We start from the raw sequence: 27,125 nt of genomic DNA, 5'->3' as shown, positions 1-27,125 counted from the left end.
AGTCTGACAAAGCATCCCAGTGTTTGCAAGTTTCAATTACTTCAGAGAACAGAAACTAGGACTTGACACTCCTTCTCGGATTATACCAAGCAATATCTCCTTCCTAAAGCTCTCTGTTCTTAAGCAACTTTTGCATCATACGACCAGAGGAATGTAGTAGGAACTCTTGTTCAACTCAGGGCCATTCTGCAGAAATACTTCAGATCATTAAAGGTTCCCAAATGATTTATAAAGACAGAGAAAGAACAGAGGTGCGCTATTGCATATAAACTAAAGAGATAGTCTAGGCACTGGAAATAGATTTATCCTGGCAAAGGAAAAACTAATGCACCACAGCAGCTAAGCAATACTTGTTTTTATGGCATAATATACAAAATATATAAACCATTTTGTTTGAGATAGAGACTGACCAAAGGAAATATCATCCTCATGGCTTTTCTCTACACAAGTAGTAATTTTAAAGTGGAAAAAAAAAACAAGTCTATAAACCAGTAGAAATCTCAAACTGTCTATCTGAAAACTAAGAAGTAACCATATAAAATCTTAGCGTGAACTTACTGGAAATGCATACAAATAAGTAGGACTATTCTCTCTCTCTCTCTCTCTCTCTCTCTCTCTCTCTCTCTCTCTCTCTCTCTCTCTCTCTCTCTCTCTCCATTGCAATTTCATTGAGAAACAATGGCAAAAGCATACTGAGCCAATTTTAAACATTTCTAGCGAGTCTCCTGAAGCATCTTCTGAAATCTCCAAAAAGATTGGGGTTTTCAAATACTCTTATCAGCTTTTAAGACTGCAGACATTCAACACACAGACTGGCTTTGGGGCACCGTTCTGAATTTAACTGATTTGAAGGAGGCTCATCAACTCCAGGCTGAAAGCGGCTGTTTCCAGAGCTGTGATTGCGTTTTCCAGCAATGATTTCTACCCGTTACCTACCATGCACCGCTTATTAAATACAAAACCCATTGCCCTGAAGATTCTGCTCACAATCTCCGCAACAGTGGCATCTGCGGAGGGGCGCTCCAGCCACTTGAAACTCATTAAAACATACTTGATATTGACAGTGGGTAGAGAACATCTGTCAGACTTGGCCAAGATTTCAATCAAGTGTGATGTTGCTGTGTTACATTGACTTAATAAATGAGCTGGCTGCTGTCAGTGTATGGAAAGTTTGGTTGTAATTACTATCCCGTTCTTTTCCCTTTTTTTCTGCAATGTTCTTTCACATAAATAACCATATTCTACGTGAAATGTATGAAAATAAAGTTTACGAAAAGGAAAATAAGAAGCCTGCAACTTATACCTATAATCCCAATACTTGGGTGGTTAATGCAGGAAGATTGTTGTGGATCCCAGGCCAATCTGAACTACAAAGTGAGTTCCAGGACAGCCTGGTCTACCTTGAGAAACTGGGTCTTATATATACAATGAAAATTAATGAATATAAAGTACATTTTTTACCAGACTAAATTTTACCAAATGTATGCTTCTTTAAGAAGTTGCATGGTTATGACCTGGAGTAGTCAGGTAAAATCATACTTTCTGTACTTTCTGGAAGTGTCTTAAAATGTACATCCAGAAGAAAGGGATTTCCACCTCAGTCTACCGACTGAATTCATTCTACCGACTGAATGCTCACATGAGCAAGTCTGAACGAAATGCAAAACCATTTCCAACTACCTAGATGCTGTTGATCATCTCCCACTGATTCCTTCGCTGGCCACAGGACATGCCACAGCCATCTATTCTGCCAGTGACTGAAGAGACTCACAGAGGCACACTAGCCTATCCTGGTGATGTGATTTCTGAGTTAGCAAGTGGGAAACCAGACGCAGAGTTCAGATCCTCTCCACCAGGTTAAGTTTGCTCTATTGGCCTTTTAGAAATGTTTGCTTGAGGAATGAGATTAAACATAAGACATTGGCTCTGGCCACCAATATTTCAAGGGGATGGAAAAGAACTACTATTGTTCAAAGATGGGAGAAGGAAAACACCAGTCTTCTATACCAGGTAACTTCAGCAAGATTTGGGGAAGGAAAAATAAGGGGGTGGGGGTGGGGGGTGTAGCACAGATCAGTGAACACAAAGGTGAGCGTAAAATGAAACAGATTCTAATGTTTTCAGCAGCTACACTGAAATGCCCAGTTACTAGGCCTGGTGAATTTGAGCTCGCTGACATATGTAGCTGAACCTACAGATTCCTAAGAGAGCAGAGGCTAACCCCTACCAACTGCATATGGGGCTTATTATTAGGGTAGAGTCCCTCTGGTTTGCTGAATCGACTGGGGGTGGGAGGCAGCATTAAGACTGACCTTGAGGAAAGAAGGGGTACATTTCCACAAATGAGCTTTATCTCCACGGACAGAGCTTTAGCAGCTCTGTTGTTTCCCAGAACAAACTTCTAGTGTTTGAATGTTGATACTTACTACTTTCACCTTAATGTTTCCTTCCTGCTCACACCTAACAACTGAAACCACTTCAGCGTGCTTGTAAGACACAGACCCCAAGTCTGGTTAATGGGAAGCCTCCATTTCTCTTTCTTCTGTTCATTTACAACTAAACGCTAAAACTCACAGGCGTTCATCCCAGTCTAGTAGTCAGCCTACACACTGCTTAGACCAAGTTTGTCTAAAAACAAGATGTTTTTCCAAGGGCTGTCCCTCCAGGAGGTCAACATAGTCACAAAATTAGCATCGCTATGGTAGAGCTGAGCTTCAGAGCCAAGATCCTAACAGTGTTGGTAAAACTGGATCAGCCACACATCAATGTGTAAATGTCCTCCTCTGATTCCTGTAGCAACTTTATTTTTGTGTTCTCATATAGCACGTTCTACCTTGCATCAGAGTTATCTGTATGCAGCTCATATCTATCCTCATCTAATATTTTAAAATTATTCAGCACACTGTGCCACACATTGTAGGCATGTTAGTTGTTTGAGAGAACTCTAAAACAATGGGTAAGGAAAATGATGCTTAAAAACTGGGTTTTTACATTTGTGGTTGCTGAACAGAACTTCCTTAGAAAGTTTGTCCCCCCCTTTGCTTCCTGTTGGCTACCAGCGAATGCTGCCACCATGTATGTCCACACCCCCACAGTCATACGCAAGGACACAATCTGTGTCTTTTACCACTCAGGTTTTCATTTACTCTGTCTCCCTAAGAGTTACTCCTTCCTTTCCCCTCTCTTTTTCTCCAAGTAACTCCTAATACCAGTTCTTACTGCAATGCTCAAGGTGATTCAACCTTCCTTTGGAAAGCTTTCCCCAAGTCCCTAAAATCACTCCATTGTGATAGAGCTATGTGCATAGGCCTGTATACGACATGGAGCTATGTGCATGAGTGTCTTCACACAGAGACATGAAGTTATGCCCATGAGCTTGCATACAGAGACATGGATCTATATGCATAAGCCTGCACACAAGACATGGAGATGTACTCATGAGCCTTTATACAGAGACATGGAGCTACATACATGAGCCTACCTACAGAACACAAAGCAATGTGCAGGCCCATAAAATGATGGCTTGTTTGTTAAAGTCAGTATGCAGAAGGAAGGTGTGGGTAGCTTATCAAATACAGGAGATGAGATTAGCAAGAGAGCTGGATGAAATTAAAAACAGCCTAGACACTAAGAAAATGAGTTTTGACTTAATTCTATAAGTTAGGAGTCATTGCCAGTATCCAAGCAGAGAGACTCATAACCCAATCTGAATTAGAGATGCAACTCCAGTGACAAGATAATGAGTGAGTGAGAGACAAGAAAGACTAGAGACAAGAAGAGCAGTTGGGATGCCAGGCCTATGATCTGAGTAACCAGTTTTAATAATGCAAGAACTGCATATCTATAAAATTCAATATGAATGTTCATTTAAAGCTATTATCTCAATGTGATTGAATTCAATAACCTTTAAGGCAGCAGATATCAGAACAGATTTTTTTTGTTACTTAGCACCAAGCAATTCAGGTGAAATTAATGTATAATTTCAGCATAATGGCCAAATCCACTAATGAGCTGATTGCAGGCTTTGTGTTCCTAGCCTTTAGAATATAGATTACAGTTACAAGTGATGAAAAAAGACCAAAGCCTTGTTGGACCTGCTGGGAGGCAGTGGGATTGTAATTTACCAAATGAAAGCATTGGGTGTTTTAGTGGATTTAAAAAAAAAAAAAACTAAATACATAAAAGCCGTACTTATAGTCAAAATTGGGATCTAATTAAATTCTACACATGGTAGTTTAATGTTGTTATTGAGATGAAGTTCATGGCCAAAGATAAAATACGTTACAATGGAAAGAAACACATGGTACAATATTTCTTTTCAAATTTGTTATATTATTTATAATTCATATTTAACTAAATTAAATGTGTGTTCGCATCTCAAAAGAAATCTGGTATGACTGAATCTGGAAAGTTTTGTGGAGATAGTTTTTTTTTAATTATTATTATTTCTACTCACTGTCTTTGTGAGAACATGGTCAGGGTGTTACAAAGGACATAGGACCTTACAGCTCAAGCAAGGAAAAAGACCAGAAGGACAGTCTAGTGAAAGCAGCTCCCAGAACTACCACTAGTGGGAACATTCTTTCTGCTTTGGAAGGATGTGGTTCTCACAGCACCCAGCCTCTATCTCTATCTATCTGTCTGTCTGTCTGTCCATCTGTCTATCTATCTATCTATCTATCTATCTATCTATCTATCTATCTATCTACCTACCTACCTACTTATCTATCTATCTATCTATCTATCTGTCTGTCTGTCTGTCTGTCTGTCTATCTACCTACCTACCTACTTACCTATCTATCTATCTATCTATCTGTCTGTCTGTCCGTCTATCTATCTATCTACCTACTTACCTATCTATCTGTCTGTCTGTCTGTCCATCGTCTATCTATCTATCTATCTATCTATCTATCTTTCTATTTATCTATCAGTCATCTAGCATCAAGACTTTTTGTCCTACTCCTACTCTTCTTCCTTGACTCTCTGGCTCTTTCTCTCCTTGGATATCTATCTATCTATCTATCTATCTATCTATCTATCTATCTATCTATCCATCTATCTATCTATCTATCTCTACATCTATCTTCACAGAGTAAATGCTAATATGCATCTAGTCTACTCTTCCAACAAAAAATAAAAGAGAAGCCATTGTGTGCATGCAATGAGAGAGACCAGGTCTTAACTTTACCAGCTCATTTTTAATACAGACTTGTCTGGCAATATTGATATAAATGTTACTGAGTTTCTCTCATTGGAGATCTATTTAAGTATAAGAGTCAATAATCTTGTACTTTTTAAACTTCATTACTTGGAACACTTTCCATAGTTACTAACTTTTGGATCTGCAAGGGATATCTAGGCACAGACCCCCTAAACCATAACCAAATCTCCCAAACATGGAGGATACTATATGGAAAAATATTTAACCCATGAATTATTTCTTTCTGGATGGAAGAGGTTATGTTCATGGCTCTGAAAACTTTGTTGTTAACATTACTTAGCATTGCTAACTTACTACACAGATCATAAATAACCAAATGAGTCTCCTTAATATTCCCTGAATGAATTAATCCCTGAGTCAGTTTCTCTTAATATTTTTCATCATCATAGGCTTTAAGAACTGCACTATAGTAAAAATCCATTCTTCATATCCTCCATAGACATCCAGTTTATCACTCCCATCAAGCATGAGGTGACATTTCAGAGACAATGCCAATTGCAAATATAGCCAATTTGTGAGATACAGTTGTAGTCAGTATAGAGACCCACTAGCAAATGTAAAATTGGCTAATATTTTTGCCTGATTTCTGTGACATGGCAACACTCTTGAGGGTAGGGAATGTGGCAATGGAAGTACCACAGAGTTGATGATTTCAGCTGGTGATAAGAAACATAGGAATATAAAAGCTCAATGGCCATGACATCTGAAATGGTCAGCAATGCCTCCTTTAGGGGCAGCAGCAGACTGGGGATAAGAAAATATTTGGAAGAAGGATATCCCAAGCAAGAAGACAAGTAGAAGGATTCTAAGACAGGGTCACAGCTGATGCACTCCATGAACAGTAACTGGACTAAGAGAAACAGAGGGAAATACTCAAGGATGCAAAGTTGGAAACAAGAGTATACAAGAAGTAAGGGACATATGGACATATGGGAATGAATGGTATAGATAGATAGATAGATACATAGATACATAGATAGATACATAGATAGATAGACAGACAGACAGAGACACAATGGTAAATGTCCTTATGTTCTATAGTAAAGACTGAATTTCATTGTCTCCATCACAGAAAACATAATATGGTTTTGAACAGGTAACTTCCATGATCTACTCTTTGAACTGATCCATCACTCATCCCTCAACCCTAACATATACCAAGGGTCATCTATGAAGGAATACATTGACTTTGATTCACAAACAACCTGGACCTCAGATGACAGGAACAGTAAAATAGTGAATAAAAAAGGTTAGCAACCATAAAGGGAGAAGGAAATTCCTAAGTGCTACATTTTCCAACCCACTCTGAAAAACTGTGTGGGAAGCATTCAGACCTGGTATTGAAGGACTCAGACTCTAAGGAGGTAGGGTCATTCTGAAAACTGCCACAGAGACCTGCTTCTTCAGCCCAGTCCATAGTTAATAAATAGATAGATCAACATGTGACTTCCCTGGTGTTCATGGCCAGTCCATCTACTAACTCAAATAGCATATCCATTCCTCTACTCTCTCAGGTATAGGATGAAGCTTATGTTCCAATATGAAAAATCTATGCCCTAAGAAACATGCATGAAAACATTTTCTAAGCTCAGAGAGGGTCATACGTAGAAACTAGTTTTGGTTTTGAGCCATAGTTGATAGAATGCAGGTTTTTATCTGCTCCAACTAATGAAGCCAGACTTCTTGGAAGACTATTATCTATAGAGATATTCTCATTTAGGGTTTATACAGAGCAAAGCCCTTTAGTTCAAGTTGAAGTGACCAGGCAGAGGGATCAAAAGGAAGAGGCTTGTTTTTGCTTGAAATAAAATAAACCATCAGGAACGGATGAAGATAACATAAACCAAGCTGACTAGATAATGGTTATAGAGGAAAGAAATAATTCAATACAAGGAGTAAAATTTGTGGAGAATTTAGAGAAGAGAATAACCTGGTTACCTCAATGAATGCAGTTTAGACAAGGCTTAGAAATGACTTTGTCAGCAAAATAATTTCTCCTCTTTCCAAAGAAGCAACACATAAAGAGACAGAAGACTCTCGCTGAGGCAAATTGTCACCTAGTTCCAGGATCCAGGCCGAGAGAATGTAATGAAAATCAAATGCATTTAGAGGCAAAAAAAAAATATATACTGTATTATTTTCTAAAGTGGGCCAGAACTGTATAACACAAATTCACTGGAAAATTCTGAAATGCTCTAAGAACTCTCCAAAGAGCCCAGTGGGCTCACTCTCAGAGAGAATCGCAATGCCTCTGGGAGAAAAGCACCCTGGAGAGTGCAGTCACTGAATTTACTCTAGGCAACTGGGAGGCAGTTTCTCAGCACTGAGGATGCCTCCCCCAGTAGAAGAACCACTGCGCCTGCATGGTGCATCTGAAGAGAATTTCAAAGACCTCCTGGTCTTCCACTCCTTATATAACTGGGACAAGCACTCTGCAGGGGCCTGCTGGGTCATTCTTGCTCCCACTGTATTTGAGGCTGAATCTACTTCTTTACCAGGCTTTTAAGACCCAGTCAAGAGCTTTGCTTTCTGCTTCAGATTTTGCTGGCACCATGCATGTGCCAGTTATTTGGGAACAGAAGAGGGGGTGGATTTGATACTCCAAGACAGGGTACTCTATTTTAAGAAATGAAAGAAACCAGAACTTGAATACTCAGACATTATAACAAAAATCATACACACTTAAAATAATTAAGTAACCAGCACCTAAATAAATACTGGACATTGGTAGATAAATCTTTCTCCTTGGGCTGTGATTATCAAGAAAGTCAGTGAACCTTGTCATTAATCTTGGCTCATACTCTGCAGCATCCCAAGACCTTGCCAGCTCCCTTCTCTGAACATGTCTCATTGCTAATGCTTCTGGCTTCCAATAATACTGATATTCAAATCTCCCGTTTTCAGATGGAATCTAAAGATATTTTTCCCAGCATCTTGATTTGTCACTTTCAGGAAGTCACCATCTTCTTGTACCAGTTCCTACCATATGTAAAACAAAAGTCATAAATCCGGGTAGAGTCAAAGTGTTCTGACAAGGACCGATGACAAAATCCCCAGCAGAGCCTGCTCCACATAAGTGATTATGTAAATCCTTGGAAATAGAAGTTTATATAAACAAATATGTAGAGTGGAGATTTAGATTTATTGACTTTCCTGTCATTATTTATTTATGGAGCATAGAAAACTAGATAAGTTTGATGAATTTAGTGTTCCTATTCCCTAAACATATGCTATAATATTGGGTGATTCGGTGGTAAAATACTACGTATGGATTTTTAAATGTATTTTTTTAAGGTACCAGTGTTGAATCAGGATCTGATTTTTTTTCTATAGCTACAAGAATTAACCTCACTAGAAATTACATATTTGTTTCAAAATTACCTGATCTGTCTGGTATATAAAAGTCATGATTTTGAAAACTTTATGCTAACAGTGCATGTGGCGTGAGTACAGATATAATTATAAGTGTAATTTTAGTTCTATTCTCTTTACTGGGCTACAGTGGCAGTGAATAATCCACTCCAAAAATCAAAGATCAGCTCAAATCCCTTCTACCAACTCAGGTCCCATTTTTCGAGTATTTATTTAATGTCATTTTTCAGTGAGGGACCTGGAGACCTTTTGCTGGAGGTAGAAAGGAAATGCAAATCTGCTAGTTATTTGCTAAGGTTCCTAAGGACACTAAAAACACATGGGCACTTGCAACTATAAATTTCCCAGTAAATATAAAATCTTTGTCTTCGGGAGTATTTACTTAACTGAACAAAGTTTGCACAGCCTGGAGAGGATTAGCATCAACAATAACACAAAATTAAACCTTTGACATTCCTCTAGTTCATTTCTGTGCTTGTCTCCTCTTTCCCTATCCATTTCTCCAACTCTGTCATTTCAAGAAGAAGTAAAAGACAAAGAAAGAAGAATTACAGAAATCATTTAGGCATTTGTGATTATGATTGTGTTTTTTCCAGTATGTATTCACTTACTCAGAGATATGCTTTATTAAAAATAGTCTAGGTACTGTGTCACACACTGAAACACAATGATAAAAAAAAAATCATAGAAGCCTTTGAGATTTGTATACTGTGAGCAAAAGCTCTAACCTGCAAGTATGATATGATAGATGCTGCACAGGTACCATGGAGCGTGAAGGAAAGAGCTATGCACTCTGCGTGGGAAGTCCAAGACAAATTCACAGAGGAGGTATGATCTGAGGTCCTGCTAAAGCATCAGTGGGCATTTCAGGATCCACAGTGGGAAAACCAGTGCAGAACAACCTGTGTAAAAGGCAATGGAAGAACAGAGAGTGGAAAGAAGCAACACTGAAGATACTCTGTGGTGTCACGGTTGCCATGCTGAGATTCACTAGCATGGACATAGAACAATGCACTTAAGCATTTCTCTACTGGTTGGGCATTTAGTAGGCTTTCAATTTTGCCCAAATATTAATCTGGGATGAACCCCTTTCAGCCTACGTTTTACAGGACATCCCTAGTGAGATTCCAAGATTAGATTACTAAAAATTGAATTACTGAAGTAAACGGCATAGTTATTTTAAGTATCTTACTACATTTGCCGTATTTATTTCTAGAAAGATGTCAATTTGCCAGCAGCATGCAAGGGAACCAGTCTTGCCATTTCCCTTGCCAGAACTAGTATAATCATTAGAAGAAGTATTTGCTAATTGTGTGAGTGGAAAATGAGATTAGATTTTATAGCATCATGGGTATCAAGGCCAAGAGTTTGAATTTAATTCTGAAGATAATGAGAAACCCATAAAAGATTTTTGATCAAGGGAACAAATATCTAGATCAGCCTTTTGAAAAAATTAATGTTTGAAGCAAGGAGTAGGCTGTGATGAGTTTGGCAGTGCTGGGAACACACAGTGCTTGGGGATGGGAAAGTTGTTGAATTCACATGGGACATCACTGTTCAACAGAGCTCTCCACCATAACAGTGATATTCTGTTCTGCTCTGCATGATGTTGGCATAAGCTTTCTCTTTCAAGGACTGGGAATATACCATCTAGCAAGTAAAACACAGGCCTCAGGCCTTTGAATTTACTGGGTTTAACTCTAAATAGCCACATGTGGCCACTGACTGTAGTCAGAGCCAGAGCCAGAGCAACAGGTACGCAAGATTGAAAACATTTATGAAGCTAGAGAGAAGAAAGCAAAGGCAGACTGAGAGAACAGATTCTGTGACTGTCTAGATGCACTTGATCTAGAAGGAGAATCTTTGCAGAGATTGAAAATCAGAAGGAAATGAAGGGTGATAATTTCAGAGTCTACAAGAGAAAAGAATTCAGAGGAGACAATAAGGAAGGGACAGCCATCCCCACTCTCTCTCTCTCTCTCTCTCTCTCTCTCTCTCTCATGCTCTTTGTCTTGTTCTCCCTCTCCTTCTCTCTCCCTCTCTCCTTCTTCCTTTCTCTTTTCTTCCTTCTTTCCCTGAACTCCATCAATACATACATCCTAATGGGCACTGGAAAATGAGAAAAAGATTTGAACTGATGAAAATGTCATGGGCCGTGTTTTTTCAAGCATGTTGATCTCTATAAAAATGTGACAAGCTGTTAGTTTTAAACATATGTATCAGATCTACAAGCACAAGCCTGCCACTATCAGAAATTCATGAAAAGAAACCTTCTGTCCACACAATAGAAAACTAAGTGAACTCCAGAAGAAGGGCAAGTTGCCTCCATAAAAGAAAGACAATGTCTGTTCGTGAGAGGATATAGGTCAAGTAGCAGTGGCTCTGTGGCAAAAATGTAAGTATAATGGAAAGGAACAATATTTAATGAAGGTTGAAGCCTCAGCCAAGCAAGCAAATGTTGTCTAAATAAAGCTAAACAACACCACTAATTAAATCCACATGGATGGAACAATTATGGGGATCCAAGGAAAGGATTCATTTTCACCCAAACCTTTGCATGACTCATATCATCTCAACCTTAGGGTCTCAGTCCAAATCCAGCAATCTGATTCCATATACTTCTTTCCTGTGATTATCTACAACTTAAATCTGTTATTTTCATCCCTATTTCTTGCCACATTGTTTGTCACTATGTCTCTCTCCATGGATACTGAAATCTACAAGTCTTTTGGGTCACTTTTTGTTTATTCTGTATCTAGGGTAGTTTGTGCTCTAAGAGGTGCTCAGTAATTTGGGATGAACACAGGGATACACAGTGTCTGTTACTCACCAGATTGGCAGGCCAGAGAACTGAGGAAATATTCTACCATGATCAAAGTTAACCTGAAGATAACAGCTAAGTAAATTCTCATTCAATTAAACAAGAACAAGCTTTGTAGGTCCAAGGTGGACAACTGACAGTCTTACTTTCTGAAACTTTACTCAACCAAAAGGAGTTTCTTTCATCTCCAGTAAAGAAATACCATGTTAATGAGAGTAACTGTTTGACTCCAAAGAACAAAGAGATCTGGGGTATTTTTTAAAACAGCTTCATTCCAAGGTAACAAAAAACTGCAAATTGCAAATTATAATCTTCATTAAAAAAATCCAGATTGATTGTGGGCATATGATATGGACACAAATACAATATCCTTGATCATGTGGTATCTTCATGGCTTATTATTCACTCCACTATATAGCATGAATCTTAAAAGGTCTTATTAATAAAACAAACTGGAGCTAGGTATTGGGGTAAACGCTGAAAAATCAAAGAAACAGGCCACAACTAACCTCACCTCGCCAACTTCTCAATCGATCTTGTTTACTCAAACTGGAAGCCTCTGAGTCCTCATCTGGAATGAATCTCAGTTGAACTGCTGCTAAAAGCCTAAAAGCTTAGCCAGGCTCTAGTTCCTGTTTTCACACCTTATATACCTTTCTGCTTCCTGCCATCACTTCCTGCATTAAATGCATATGTCATCATGCCTGGCTGTTTCCAGTGTGGCTTTGAACTCACAGAGATCCTCATGAATCTCTGCCTCCAGAATGCTAGGATTAAAGGCGTGTGTACCACCATTTTCTGGCTTCTATATCTAGTGGCTGTTCTGTTCTCTGACCCCAGATAAGTTTATTAGGGTGCACAATATATTGAGGAACACAGTGTCACCACACTACTACTTAAGGCAAAGCTTCTTCTCAGCTCACCAAGATCAAGAATGATCACATGTAGGTAGTCCAGTGAGAATGAGAGAGAATATGTATATTCACGTATGACTGAATGGACACTTTTAATCTTCTGGAAATAGGAATTCCAAAACCACTGTCTTTCCCTTAAGCCTTTAAAAATCTCACATTTGCAGCAATGGTTTTATTTTCCTTTTTTTCAATAACAAAGTGAGACAGGAAAAGCATAAAGCATCCCTGGCATGTGAGCAGTGATACGTCCTTCCAGTCAGGACACACAGTTCCTAAAAGTTAGTCTGATGCTCAGTTGGAACATGTTGTTCTCTCAGATATAGAAGCTTAGAGAACACCAACATCAGAAAGAATCACTGAGATCATGACAACTGAGTAAATATAAGTCTACTAAGCAACTCAAGGCACAGTGTCTCCTCATTCATTGAGTGACTTCTTCCAGGTCAGCTTTCTCTTCCTGCTGGTCTGTTCTCCATGAAAGTAGATGAACTGAGTAATTGTTCACTGAATTTCCATGTCTTCTCAGCCTAATCTCCCACTAAATGTCTAAGAAAGACTGCTGCCAAAATACCACTAAGCTTATGTTCTAAGTTCTAACTCACTGCAACCAAAGTGACTCATAGATGCTATCAAGGCAAAAAAAAAAATCATACTAGATGAAGTTAAAATAGGCAAGGACCATATCATTCAACACCATGGTAGAGGAGAAAGCTGCTGAATGTCATCTGGTTACATTGGAGGCAGGAGAGATTTTAAATGCTATGGTAAAGGAGTGAAAGGAGACTGGAGGGGCTCACGAGAAGAGGTCACTTGGTGTTACTACCCTATTTGTGTTAGATAGTTGGTGCTGATAAAAGTTGACCACCTACTTACAAGGAAGACTGGAAGTGATGGGTAACTTCCCTGTCTTCCCTGGATCTACGTTCTGAAGAAATGCCTCACATGTTCTTGAGAAAGGGCTTTCTTGGTTATAAATCCACCAATGCTGACACAAGATTTACTTCTCAAAATTGTAGAGAAAGATCTTAAAATAGCAAGTTTTCTAAGATGCTTTTAAACAATGAAAGCAAAGTGCCTAGACTCAGGAATAACTTCATGTAAAGTTCAGTCAATAAGGAGAGTTTTAAGTCCACTTAATCAGTACAGTGCCCATCAAGTCTGTCTGTCTGCCTGTCTGCCTATTTCCTTTTAATAACAAAAACATCAGTTAGTAACACATACGACATGTTCAAAGGAGAGAAAGGGTATTTTAATTCTATTTCCATTCCTGTAAGTAAATATCCTGACCAAAAGAAAAAAGGAAAAAAACCATCATGTGCTGTGGAATATTAGTTGAAGATATGCTACATTTGTTTATGCTGTGGAACATTTTTTAATGATGCAAAGATGCATTGCATTCTTTTATTTTGAATTTGTTTAACTCTGTGGAGCTTTGTTACTTTGCCTATCTAAAACATCTGATTGGTCTAATAAAGAGCTGAACAGCCAATAGCTAGGCAGGAGAAAGGATAGGCAAGGCTGGCAGGCAGAGAGAATTAAGAGGAGGAGAAATCTGGGAAAGAAGATCAAGGGACGAGAAAAGGAGGAGGAGAGGAGGACATCATAGGCCAGCCACCCATCTACACAGCAAGCCATGGAGTACGAAGGAAAGAAATGTATGTAGAATAAAGAAAGATAAAAGCCCAGAGACAAAAGGTAGATGGGACAATTTTTTTTTCTTATGGCATTTTCTTTTTTTTTTCCTTTATTAAGAAATTTTTTATTCATTTTATTAACCAACAACATATCTCCCTCTCATTCCTTCTCCAGTTTCTGCCCCCTACTGCCTTCCTCCCCAACTCCTCCTCTGAAAAGGTAAAGCCTCCCATGGGGAGTCAGCTAAGCCTGGTACATTCAGTAGAGAGACAGGACAATTTAAATTAAGAAAAGATGGCTAGTGTAGTGGTGGTGGTGCATGCCTTTAATTCCAGCACTCAGGAGGTAGAGACAGATGGATCTCTGTGAGATCAAGGCAGTGATCAAAGTGGGTTCCAAGACAGTCAGAGCTGTAACACAGAGAAACTCTTTCTTTTAAAAAAAAAAAAAAAAACTGGCTAGAAACAAGCCAAACTAAGGCTAGAGATTTATAAGTAATAATAAGTCTCCATGTGTATTTATGTGGGAGTTGGGTCATGGCACCCCCAAAAGGGAAAAAGAAAAAAAGACTACACTTATGAAAGAAAGAGTTTCTTTAGCTCACAATTCCAGGTTCCATTCCATCTTAGTAGAAAAGTCAAGACAATAACAAGTTGGAGCAGGTGGTCATATAACATCCATAGTCAAGAGGAAAGAGCAATGAATTCATGTATGTATGCCTCTGCTTAGTTCATTCTCCCCTTTTTTATGTAGTCTAGAACCCTAAACCAGAGAATAGTGCCATCCTCTCAGATAAGTCTGCCCACTTCAATTATTGTAATCAAGACAATCCAGCATAGACATGAACAAAGGCCAACCAATATAAAATCTCCATTGCTGGGACTCTCTGCATCAGTTCATTCTAGGTTGTATCAATTTGACAATTAAAACTAAGCATCAAGGAGTGGGAGGATGGAGAGAGAAAGAGAGAAAAATTGATTCAATAACTGGAGAAAAATCACAGTTTAGTTTCCATCCATGATTGACCCAAGCCATTCTTCTCAAATTAGAAGAATAGTTGTCCTATTCATATTTATTATAACTTTTTGGTTCTTTGACAGATTCCAAATATGAATAAGTTCTGTTCTCTTCATGCTGAATGACTAGCTCTCCTGAGCCCATTATTTGGCAAGAGAAATTTTGTTTTGATGCCACAAAAGCATGGCATGTCCCATGCTACCTACTTGGCAATCGTTCTCTCTTGGTGGTCATTGCTATGGATATGACTAAGATCTTAATAATATTAATATATGTTTAATGTCTCACAGTTTTAATTAGACAAAATACATTTAAACATGTTGCATGTAAGAGTTTAAAGCAAAACTTATAAGAATACAGACATTCTTGATAACTACTTTACTGATTCTCTTCTAAAGGTTCTATAATTTGTCCAATTTTATCAGTGTTATTTATAATATCTTATAAATGGAAAGCAGAAAACAAAGCTTAAGTGTAGATCATGGGTCCATAAATTATAGCCTGCAAATCAAGTCCAGCTTATGTGTTTTTGTCAATATGGTTGAAAGGCCACATAGCTATGCTCATTCCCTTGTGTAGTGGCTTTGAAGCCACAATGACAGAATTGAGTAGTTGTGACAGGCCATCTGCATGGCAAAGCATGAAATATTTACTATCTAGTCCTTCGGATAAAAAGTGTTGCAATTCAGATCTAGGTTAACAAGTAGAAAATTAACCCGACAGAGACATGTTTAAATTTTTTAGCTATGAAATCACACATGACTAAGTTTCTGTATCACATTGTGCTATATAACCGCCTCCAGCTCCCAGTTACATCCCAGTAGCATGCACCTGGATGCACACAGATTGTGACTTCCTCAACTACCTCTGCCCAGACCAAGACGATGACAGAGCCATGCTCAGGATCAAGCTCTTCTGGCTGAACTGGGCAGTAACCAGAGAATAGGAAGAGTGGAGCAGACGTAAATCACACCAACTGTTTTGTGTTTTTTCCCAAACATCTCACCCAGACTGCCACTTCCCTTTCTGTTTATTAAACAATTTCCATCAGGGTTCTTTTTTTAATCAGATACAAGTTCTCTTAGTTCTACCAAGAAAAAATATGCTAAAGACTTATGTATATGTTTAAACTCTTCAGTGACTTTCCAGACCAATTCTTATCCTGGGCTGGCTGAGCTGAATGTCCTGTGAGAAAGAGACGAATGTCAAACACAGGCTGTGATATCAAACGTTTGACATTCATCTCTTTCTCACAGGATGTGATACCCAACAGAGGTAGCTATGTTCACCAAGACCTCTTAAAGATGCCTATTCCCTAATGAGAACAGGAAAGGCAACAGCTACGACAAGTTCATCTCCCACAGAGCAAGGTCCCATTGAAAGGGCAGGAGAAGAAGAGTGGGATCCTTGCTTTGAAACTTCTCTTAGTGCAGCCTAGGGACAGTCAGTCCCTCAGAGAATTTTGGGGTGTCTGTGAATTCTGACCAGTGACGTTCACCATTCTCTACTCAAGGAAAGTGAAGAGAAGGCTTCCTACTTCATCCCTGTGAGAAGTGAAGCTGTCACTGTACAGGACAGAAAGGAAATGAAGGTGCTGCTGAGGCTACTGCGCACCCTCAGTGAGAAAACAGTGAGACACGGATCCACCCTCCCCCACCCAGTTCCTATCTTTGTATTCCTCAGGTAATACCATCTCAGACCACAAAGCTAGCAGCCAACCAAGGAGGCGGGGGTGCAGAGTAGCATGCTACAGGCTGAGAAGAAGAAAATGTGTTATCAAGCTGTCTCCAGGATTCCACCTGTGCTCCAGAGGAAGGGAAGTGGGGCCTGAAATCTGCTCTTTGCACTTTCAGACACCCATTCCAACCTTCTCTAGGGTCTGCTTTGTCCAAGTAGCAAAAGCATATGGACCCTGAAAGGAGACTGGGGAGACCAACAGTGTCGATGAAGTAAGAAAGTTAAAAGAAGAGAAAACCCTTCAAATGCCAAAACAAGAGAATGAAGACACTTACGTGATCCATGAGGAAAGAGACCCACCAAGACAGTGATATGTGTAGATGAGAGCTCCTGACTCTGAGAATTACCTTGACATCATATACCTCCTCCAAGGGAAGCCAACAACATAGGAGTACCTCCTTCAGGTGGCAGCCACTGCAGTCTGGCTCCTCCTTCAAGCTTAGAGGTGTGAGATGCAGTGTACTGTCCTAACTATGTAACAATCCCTGTGGCTTTCTGTTGTAACTTCTCAGACCCACGTGATCTGTACCTCTAGCAAACTTTCTTTGAATGGCGCTAATATGAATTGTCATGTTAGACCCAGACTCTTAGACAAAAATTGGTATCCTAAGTAATAAAGAGTATACATTTGTCTGCAATTTGCCTTTTAGCACATTTTTCTTAAGAAACATGAAGTGGCACCAATGTGTCTCGACAGAAGAGAAGTGAAGAAATTACCAGAAGTTCTAAGCAATTGTTAATTACATCTATATTAAGAATTCATTGGAGGGTCTAGTCCAGTCCTATGACCCTCTGAATAAACAAAGACAGTTGTGTAGCTTGATCTGCTTAAGGCACCCCCTGACAGTAGGATCAGGATCCGTCCCTGGTGCATGAGCTGGCTTTTTGGAGCCCACTACCTATGGTGGGACAACTTGCATAGTCTTGAGGCAGGGAGAGGTATGGTGATATTGTGTTTCCCAAAATATTGTGCATCCTAATAAACTTATCTACAATCAGAGAACAGAACATCCACTAGATACAGAGGCCAGAAAATGGTGGCACACATGCCTTTAATCCTAGCATTCTGGAGGCAGAGATCCATCCAGATCTCTGTGAGTTCAAAGCCACATTGGAAATAGCCAGTCGTGGTAACAAGAGCCTTTAATCCCAGGAAGTGATGGCAGAAAGCAGAAAGATATCTAAGGCATGAGAATGAGGAACTAGATGATGGTTAAGCTTTTAGGCTTTTGAGCAACAGTTCAGCTGAGATTCATTCTGGATGAGGACTCAGAGGCTTCCAGTCTGAGGAAACAGGATCAGCTGAGGAACTGGCAAGGTGAGGTGGCTTGTTCTGCTTCTCTGATCTTCCAGTATTCACCCCAATACCTGGCTCCAGGTTTGTTTTTATTAATAAGACCTTTTAAGATCCGTGTTACAGAGAGGGGCTTGGACCTGCCTCTACTGAATGTACCAGGATCTGCTGCCTTCCCATGGGAGGCCTTACCTTCTTATCAGAGGCAATGAGGGGTAGGTTTTGGGGGGGTGGAGGCTGGAAGGGGTAGGAGGAGGGAAGAGGAGGATCTGTGATTGATACGTAAAATGAATAAAAAATTATTAATAATACAAAACAGAATTCATTGGAGAGATAGTTCTGTGGTTAAGGTTGGTGATACTCTATTATGAAGACCATAGTTCAGATTCAAGCATTTATACTTTATGTTGGATAGCTTACAAACACCTATAACACTAGCTCCAAGGTATCTGATGCAGAGAGAGAGAGAGAGAGAGAGAGAGACAGAGAGAGAGACAGAGAGACAGAGACAGAGAGACAGAGACAGACAGAGACAGAGACAGAAACACATGCCATACATATTCACTCTTTCTCTCTCCCTCCCTCCCTCTCTACCCCCCTCTCTCCCCCATTTGTGGAATTCATTTTCGGACCACTGAAATACCACACCAGAAGTGACTTACATGTTATGGAAAAAGTTAATTCTCTACAGACCCAAGGAAGCTGCACTTACATCATGGTCAAGAACATACAGGCAAATGCCAGAATTAGCCATGGGATGAACACATCACCCATTATCTTGAAAGAAGTAACACAAGTATCAGTATTTAGCTTTTCTTTTCTGGGTAATGACATATCTGGATGTCTGAAACCCCTGTGATCACCAAGAAGTTCACCAACTGTCCTGACCCAAAAGCTGAGAGCACTCGTAGAAGGAAATCACAGCCTGCCTATGTGGGGAGCCACACAGCTGGAGTTTGCTAAAATCAGGAACAAAAACACCAGCTGAAACAAAAGTCAGAGTACTCTAAGGGCTCTGAGTAGCCGGTTTTTTTATTCGAGTTTTCTAAACCAAACTACACAGACGTTCTCCATAGCAACTCTAAGAAAGTTCTAACAGATGTTCAGCAGGTGAAGGCACTTGCCATCACACCTGACCACCTAAGTTGATTCCTGGGACACACAGGGGAAGGAGAGAGCCAACTTCCACAAGTCATCCTCTGACAAACACAGGAAGAGTGTGTGTGTGCGCGCGCGCGCGCGCGCGTGCATGCGTATGTGTGTATGTATGTATGTACAAAACAAATAAAAAAGAATATAATTTGAAATATTTTAAATATCTTAAAAACAAATAAAAAAGAATATAATTTGAAATATTTTAAATATCTAAAAAAAAAAAAGAAACTTCTCACAACAATGAGAAACCCAACAAACACGAAGAATTCAGTCTGTTATCACTAATTACTAGATTAAACCACTTTATACTTTGCAGCCATTTAAACCACAGATAGCTTAGTTTGCATCTAATACCTTTCTACTTATTTTTCATGATAGCCTTAACACTCCTCCCTCCATCACACACACACACACACACACACACACACACACACACACACACACCACATACTCACATGTATACACATGCATTTTCCTTTCTTCTCCGACCAAATATTTTTCTTCACATATTTTCACATGCCCTTTCTTCTCTGACATCCTTCTCTATCATGGATCTGATTCCTTAGACATGTTCAGGTTTATCACTGCCTCTACTAAGGCAACTAATCCCACCACTATTTTTTATTCATGTGATGTAGCTATTCTGGGAGTGTGTTAAAATGAAAGTGATCCGAATTCTATTATCTTTCATATTATCTTCTGGCCCAGGTTCGATCTATCTATTAAATGTCACTCTGTGAATACAGCTGTTCAATTAGAGCGAATAGGAAACATAAGAATGAGGAGTCTATTTTCATTATCCCATTTACACACCCAGAAATGTGTAAGCCATGAGGAATACATGCTAAAGGGGAAGTAATGCTGCCAGAATGTGGAAAGTTCCTGTGCCCAAGCATGAATGCCTGGTTATCCAGATAAGAGGAGCAAGGGTCTGTCAAGAGGAATAGATGCCCAGAGACACCCACCTCCACATATATTACTTCATTCTACCTGTCACTCAGAGATACCTGTGCCTCCCCTGCTACATATAAAAGAAACATCTGGCTTTGCTAAGATATCTACATACTATTTCTTCTAAAATTTTTCAATTTTTTAAAAACATTTTCATCTGTTTCCTAAGAGACCTGGGTTTTCACAGATGTAAGCATTATAGAAATACCACATAGAAAAGTGTCAAAGACTATGTGTCAGGTGGTTCACATGGTGAAGGTTCTGAATGCTTACACAAAAGTCGAGAGTCTTTAGAAGAGCAGGAGAAAAATCCCAGAGAGTTTGCTCAAAAGCTCCTTGAAAATTCTACCATTCTGCTGTGATAAAAGCTAGCAGAGGACGATGGAGAACTGGTACCAGCCAGGATTCCGGGAGCTTCCTGAGAATGAAGGAGCCAGGTTGAATACAATTTTTGGATCTCAAGGGGAAAAAAATCCATGCAAGAAATAAGAACAATTTTGTAAGGTGAGGCCCCATGTATGAGTATTTATATGGAAGGGCTGCAGAATATATTAAAATATAGATGCTAATCTGTGTGTTTACCTGGGGCTTGAATCCCACAGGAAGAATCTGACAAAGGGTTTATTACACTACATAAACCAATTGTATATGCTTATTATAGACTCTAGTGAAATTCTTAGTCAGAATCTTAGAAATATTTATAATTATCAAATTGTACCTTACCTATCCTAAAAAAAGAGTTTAAAGCTTTTTATAAAAATATAACCCTTTCCTTAGTAACGTTGCTATTGCTGTTAAAGACAGAAAACTTGGAGAAAGAGAAAATGAGACCTGAATCATGAAGTACAACAAAGTTGGTTTATAACTAGATGGTGAACTTGACCCCAGGCTTTCTGGCAAGCACCGTCAAGTGAAAAAGGAGCAGGCTTGAGTGTGGAAGGTGATTTCCCAGAGCCTGAGATGTCCCCCTAAGCTCTGAGGACACTATACAGACCCAGTGGCTACACAGAAACAGGCTCAGACATGGACTCCAGACATACGGTTGATTCCATGACAGCACATCTGTTGCTGAAAAGCTTCCAGAAATGGTTCTTCAATAAAGGACATGTGTAGAAGAAGCAGGCTCTTTTGAAGGACATCCTGACAAACTCAAAATTCCTCCCCAAAATGTGATAATTCCCCCAACTCAAATATCACAGAACCTGCAAAATGTCTAACTACCATTTATGCCCAAACAACAGAAGCCAACACCTCCCCTTTCTCAACATCCAATGAACAATCAGTTTCTCCCCCTCCCTTTCTATAAATCTTCAGCTGACAACTATTTGAAAGAAACATGTGAGTTTGATCTCCTAGTACCTTAATGATTGTCTCAAAACAAAAACAATTCTTCTTTTGACAAAAACCTACCGCCAAAGTATTGGCTTTGTATGCTTGTTGTGCAGGAAGCCATTCCTGGGTGTCGCATCCAGTCTGATCATGGTCTCCACCAGAGGTTCCCTTTTCTCTACCACCATTTATTGAAAGTCTGTATGTTGTTGTATTTGAAGATATACTGGTAAAAGACATTATCATCAATGACAAGCTTACAAACATCCCAGGTAATCTGGAAAAGTACATCTTTGATATCAAAAACAATACCACCCTTTACATGGTAGAGCCTATGCTATAGATGCTATAGTCTACAACAGCTCTACAATTTGTGCAATATGTGATTGCACATGACTGTTTCTTATGGCATTTCTTGATATTAAACAAGGGTATAATGATAGAGAAATGTTAATAACAACTATAAGAGTCAAAGCAATATGGCTAAAGAATATAGTTCCTGTGAAACTTTGCTTGAGTGGAAGGTTTAATTTTAAACCTTAGGTCCTAGAGCAGTATCTAAATGGGGTGCATGTCTTCTATAGCTTTCAACCACTATTGATTCTCCTAAACTTCTGAGCCAATGTGTCCAAGGCAATAACTCCTTAAAAAGCAGATACTCTATATTACATATGACTGGTTTATCATAAGCAGAATGTGGGTTTTAAAAGTTCAGACTGGACCATATGGCTCAGCTGACACCCTTCTACTTGCAATAGCAACAGTGGACACCACACATGCCCACACATCCTCTGCTCCTTCGGGGAATAGTTACAATTCAGCTGCATTGGTCTCTTCTTAGATTGAAATTGCCCTGAATAAAAATAAAAAACCTCATTAATATTTAAATAGAATAAGTCCTTCATAAAGTTTCATTCTAGCTAATTCATTCTGTAAATTTTGGCCAAGTCAAGCATTGCATAGGAAAACGTGATACGGCTGCTAATACAATTAGAGGTCAGCTCGGCTCCACTCTGTAAAGCAAAGGAAAAGATAGCCTTAATCCGTGACAATAAACTGTAGCATGAAAGCCAGAGCACAGAAAATTCATGGAATTGTGAACAACTACACCATAACTTATAACTAACAGAATACATGCTATAAATGACAACCAAAGATATCTATATGAATGTAATAATGCCCATATGTTTTGTGGAAATTGGCATATGATACTTGGGGGGGAGAATTAAATGGGACCTTTTATAGTCACTGTTGCCTATCAGATATTTTCCACTTCTATTCCTGACTGTAGGACCTCAATTTTGTTCTATGATTTTCTATAAGCGTCAAAATCTCTTTCTATGAAGAGGCACACACTATTTTTAGAGCCTTACCGTTGTCCTGGTCTCTGTTACAGCTATACATCTCTGCAGTTTTAATGTAAATGCGTCATTCGACAATGTGGAAATAAATGGGTTTGGCCGTGACCTAAAAATCCAGTTTTACAAAAATAGATATCTAGGTCTGACCCTCGGGCTAGGGTTCACAGAGTTCTTAGAAGCGAAACACTTTCCAGACCCTTCTTGGTGTTAATCCTTTGGTAGAAAGACGCAAGGACAGTCCTGTTCCTTGACTGCCAAGTTGTTTCTAATGGGCACATCATCCAGTTTGAAGCCAAGAGGCAGGAGAGTATCTGCAAGTTTCCCGTTCCTAAGGAAGCACCATCAGAAGAAACAGGCTCTCGGTGCTTCCCACTGTGACAAATGCCATCAGCTCTGCAAACATCACACTCAGGGGCTGAGCTTACAGGCAAAGGCATGAAGACAAGCAACTAAAGAGCCACAGAAAAGCAGAGCCAACATCTGGAAATACAATGGTTGAGCACATTGGAGGTCACAGCTTAATGCAGTAAGAGAGAAGGGAAGGGAGAGAGGGAGGAAGAAAGAAAGATCAAGAGATCAGGGAAGGGAGAGGAGAGAGAGAAAGAACGAGAGAGAGAGAGAGAGAGAGAGAGAGAGAGAGAGAGAGAGAGAGAGCGCCAGATGCAGAGAGAGTTTACATAAGTATGTAAAATATGACTCTGGGTTTATAGCCAAAGAATCTTATTTAAAAGTTTGAGCATATCTTCTTACTCTAGGCATCAAAAAAAGTATTATTTTAAATGTGAAAATAGGAAAAGTAGGAAAATCTGACAAACCATCTTGAGATGAAGTTGGTGGATATAAATCATGACAATGTGTAATATCTCCATTACACTCCAAGACAAATTAATTACGCATCTATGAAATTGAAAGTCAATTTTGATGAAACTCCCTCTTTCTTTCCAGAGAATGTCACTTCATCTAAGGAGTTGATAATAAACCAATGAACAGTTCTGAGTTGTCTTTCTTCTGAAATCTGCACATTGGCCGTATGCTCTTGTTACAGTCCTCAACGGTGTGAGGAGCTTGTACCAATATATACCCCACCCTCTGTGCCTTAACAATGTGCTATTGGCAATACCCCAGGAAGCGGCAGAACCTGCTCTTCTTACCCTTAAGTCTGAGAGAAGCTTTGTAAGTGCCTAACAGATAGGATTCACCAGAAATGATAGAGCTTCCCTTTGATGGGTAGTCCATAACTTCACTGCATAATCTGATTTACTTTCCTGTCATATAAAAATAGTTGCCTTTGAAATCCAACCATGTTGAAAGGAAGTTAAGGCAACAGGGGGAAGATAGACGTGAGTGGTCAAGCTCTACCAGTTGATAGGACTCACAGCCAAGAGTCAGTGTGTACCACCAAATTTGCAGGTAAATAAGCCTTAGGATGATTCCATCCTATTCAAAGGATTTAATGGCATATATTTAAGTCATGCGCATGATATTTGACACATATAGTAAAATCATTACAATGTATACTATATATTAGTATATCTACTTTCTTCTTTTTACTCTTTCTCCTCTGATATAATACATCACAATCACAGCCTTCCTTCTCTCTACTCCTTGCAGTTTCGCCTCCCACACCTCCCCTCTCCCTCAGATCCATGACTCTTCCACTTCCCTTCTGAAAAGAGGAGGTTTCCCAGGGATATCAACCAAACATGGCATATCAAGATGCAATAAGACTAGACACAAACCCTCATATCAAAGCTGGTCAAGGCAACCAAATAAGGGGTAAAGTGTCCCAAGAGCAGGCAAAAGAGTCAGAGACACTCCCACTCCCATTGATAGGTGTCTCACAAAAACCCCAAACTAAACAACCAAGACATATATGCAGAGGACCTAGAAAAGACCCATGCAGGCTCCATGACTGCTGCTTCAGTCCCTGTGAACCCTTATGAGCCCTGCTTAGTTAATTCTGTGGGCCATGTTCTCCTGATGTTCTCAGCCCTCTGCCTCCTACACTCCTTCCTCCTCCTCTTCTGCCAGGTTCCCTGAGTTCTGCCTAATTTTTACCTCTCGGTCTATGCATCTGCTCCCATTCACTGCTGGAGGAAGCCTGCCTCTCTGATGATGATTGAGCTGGGCACCAATCTATGAGTATAGCAGAGTATCATTAGGAAACTTTTTTTTTAGCCATTCATGTTTGGTTGAAATCAGGAATGGTGATACCTCCAGCAGTTCTTTCATTGCTCAGGATTGTCTTAGCTATCCTGGGTTTTCTGCTTTTCCATATGAAATTGAGTGCTGTCTTTTCAAGGTCTGTAAAGAATTATGTTGGAATTTTGATGGGGTTTGTGTTGAATCTGTAGATAGCTTTTGATAGGATGGTCATTTTTACTATGTTAACTCTACCAATCCATGAGAGAGATCTTTCCATCTTCTGATAGCTTCTTCAGTTTCTTTCTTCAAAGATTTGAAGTTTTTATCATACAGGTCTTTCACTTTGTATTATTTGTGGCTATTGTGAAGTGTTTTGTTCCCCTGATTTCTTTCTCAGCCCATTTGTCATTTGTATATAGGAGAGCTACTAATTTTTGAGTTACTATTCTATCCAGCCACCTTGGTAGCAGTGTTTATAAGCTGTAGGAGTTCTCTGGTAGAGTTTTTTGGTGTCTCTTATGTATGCTATCATAATATCTACAAATATCAATACTTTGACTTCTTTCTTTCCAATTTATAATCCCTTGATCTCCTTCAGTTGTCTTATTGCTCTTGCTAGAACTTAAAGAACTATATAGAACAGATATGGAGAGAGCAGACAGCCTTATCTTGTTCCTGATTTTACTAGGATTGCTTTGAGTTTCTCTCCATTTAATGTTTCCTACAAGCTTTGCTGCAAATTGCATTTATATTGTTTAGTTGTATCTTTGTATCCCTAATTTCTCCAAGACTTTTATCAAGAAGGGTTTATCATGAAGGCTTTTTCCGCATCTAATGAAATGATCATGTGGTTTTTTTTCTTTAATTTTGTTTATATGGTAATTTATATTGACTATCATATGTTGAACCATCCCTACATCTTTGGGATGAAGCCTATTTCATTCACCATGGTGGATAATCTTTTTGATGTGTTCATGGATTCAATTTGTGAATACTTTGTTGAGTATTTTTGCATCTATGTTTATAAGGGAAATTGGTCTGTAATTCTCTTTCTTTATTGAATCTTTGTTTGGTTTGATTATCAGGGTGACTGGCAATGCTCCTTCTGTTTCTACTTTGTGAAATAAATTGTGGAGTGTTGGCATTAACTTTTCTTTGAACATCCAGTATAGTTCTGTGCTAATACCATCTGGCCCCAGATTGTTTGGCTGGGAGACTTTTAATGGCTGCTTCTATTTCCGTTGGGGTTATAGGTACATTTAAGTTGTTTATCTGAACTTGATTAACTTGGTTAAGTGGTATCTATTGAGAAAATTATTCATTTATTTAGATTTTCCAATTTTGTGGAGTACAGGTTTTTAAAGTATGACCTGATGATTCTTTGGGTTTCCTCGGTGTCTGTTGTCATGTCCCCCTTTTTATATCTGATTTTGTTAATTTAAATATTCTTTCTCTGTCCTTTAGTTAGTTTGTATAAGGGTTTGTTTCTCTTGTTGATTTTCTAAAAGAACCAACTCTTTGGTTCATTGATTCTTTGTATTGTTTTCTTTGTTTCTGTTTGGTTTTAGCCCCTAGCATGATTATTTTCTTCTGTCTACTCCTCTTGGGTGTGTTTACTTCTTTTTGTTCTAGAACTTTGAGATGTGCTGTTAACCTGCTAGTATGGGAGCTCTCCAATATTTTTATATGTAGGCATGTAATGCTATAAACTTTATTCTTAGCATCACTTTCATTGTGTCCTATAAATTTGGGTATGTTGTGCATTCATTCTAATTAAATTCTAGGAAGTATTTAATTTCTTTTTCTATTTATTCCTTGACCCAGTAGTCATTCAGAAGAGAGTTGTTCACTTCCCATGAGTTTGTAGGCTTGCTGTTGTTTCTGTTGTTGTTGAAATCTAGCTTTAATCCATGGTGATCTGATAAAATACAGGTGGTTATGCTGTGGGATGGTCTGTATGTCAAATTACTCTAATTGGTCAATATATAAAACACTGATTGGCCAGTAGCTAGGCAGGAAGTATAGGCAGGACTAACAGAGGGGAGAAAAGAAAGAACAGGAAGGCAGAAGGAGACACTGCTAGCCGCCTCCAGGACAGGCAGCTTGAAAGATGCCGGTAAGCCACAAGCCACGTGGCAAGGTATAGATTTATAGAAATGGATTAATTTAAGAT

The sequence above is a fragment of the Peromyscus leucopus genome, chromosome 6, assembly GCF_004664715.2.
Source record: "Peromyscus leucopus breed LL Stock chromosome 6, UCI_PerLeu_2.1, whole genome shotgun sequence".
Taxonomy (NCBI): Eukaryota; Metazoa; Chordata; class Mammalia; order Rodentia; family Cricetidae; genus Peromyscus; species Peromyscus leucopus.
This window is presented reverse-complemented; position numbering follows the sequence as displayed.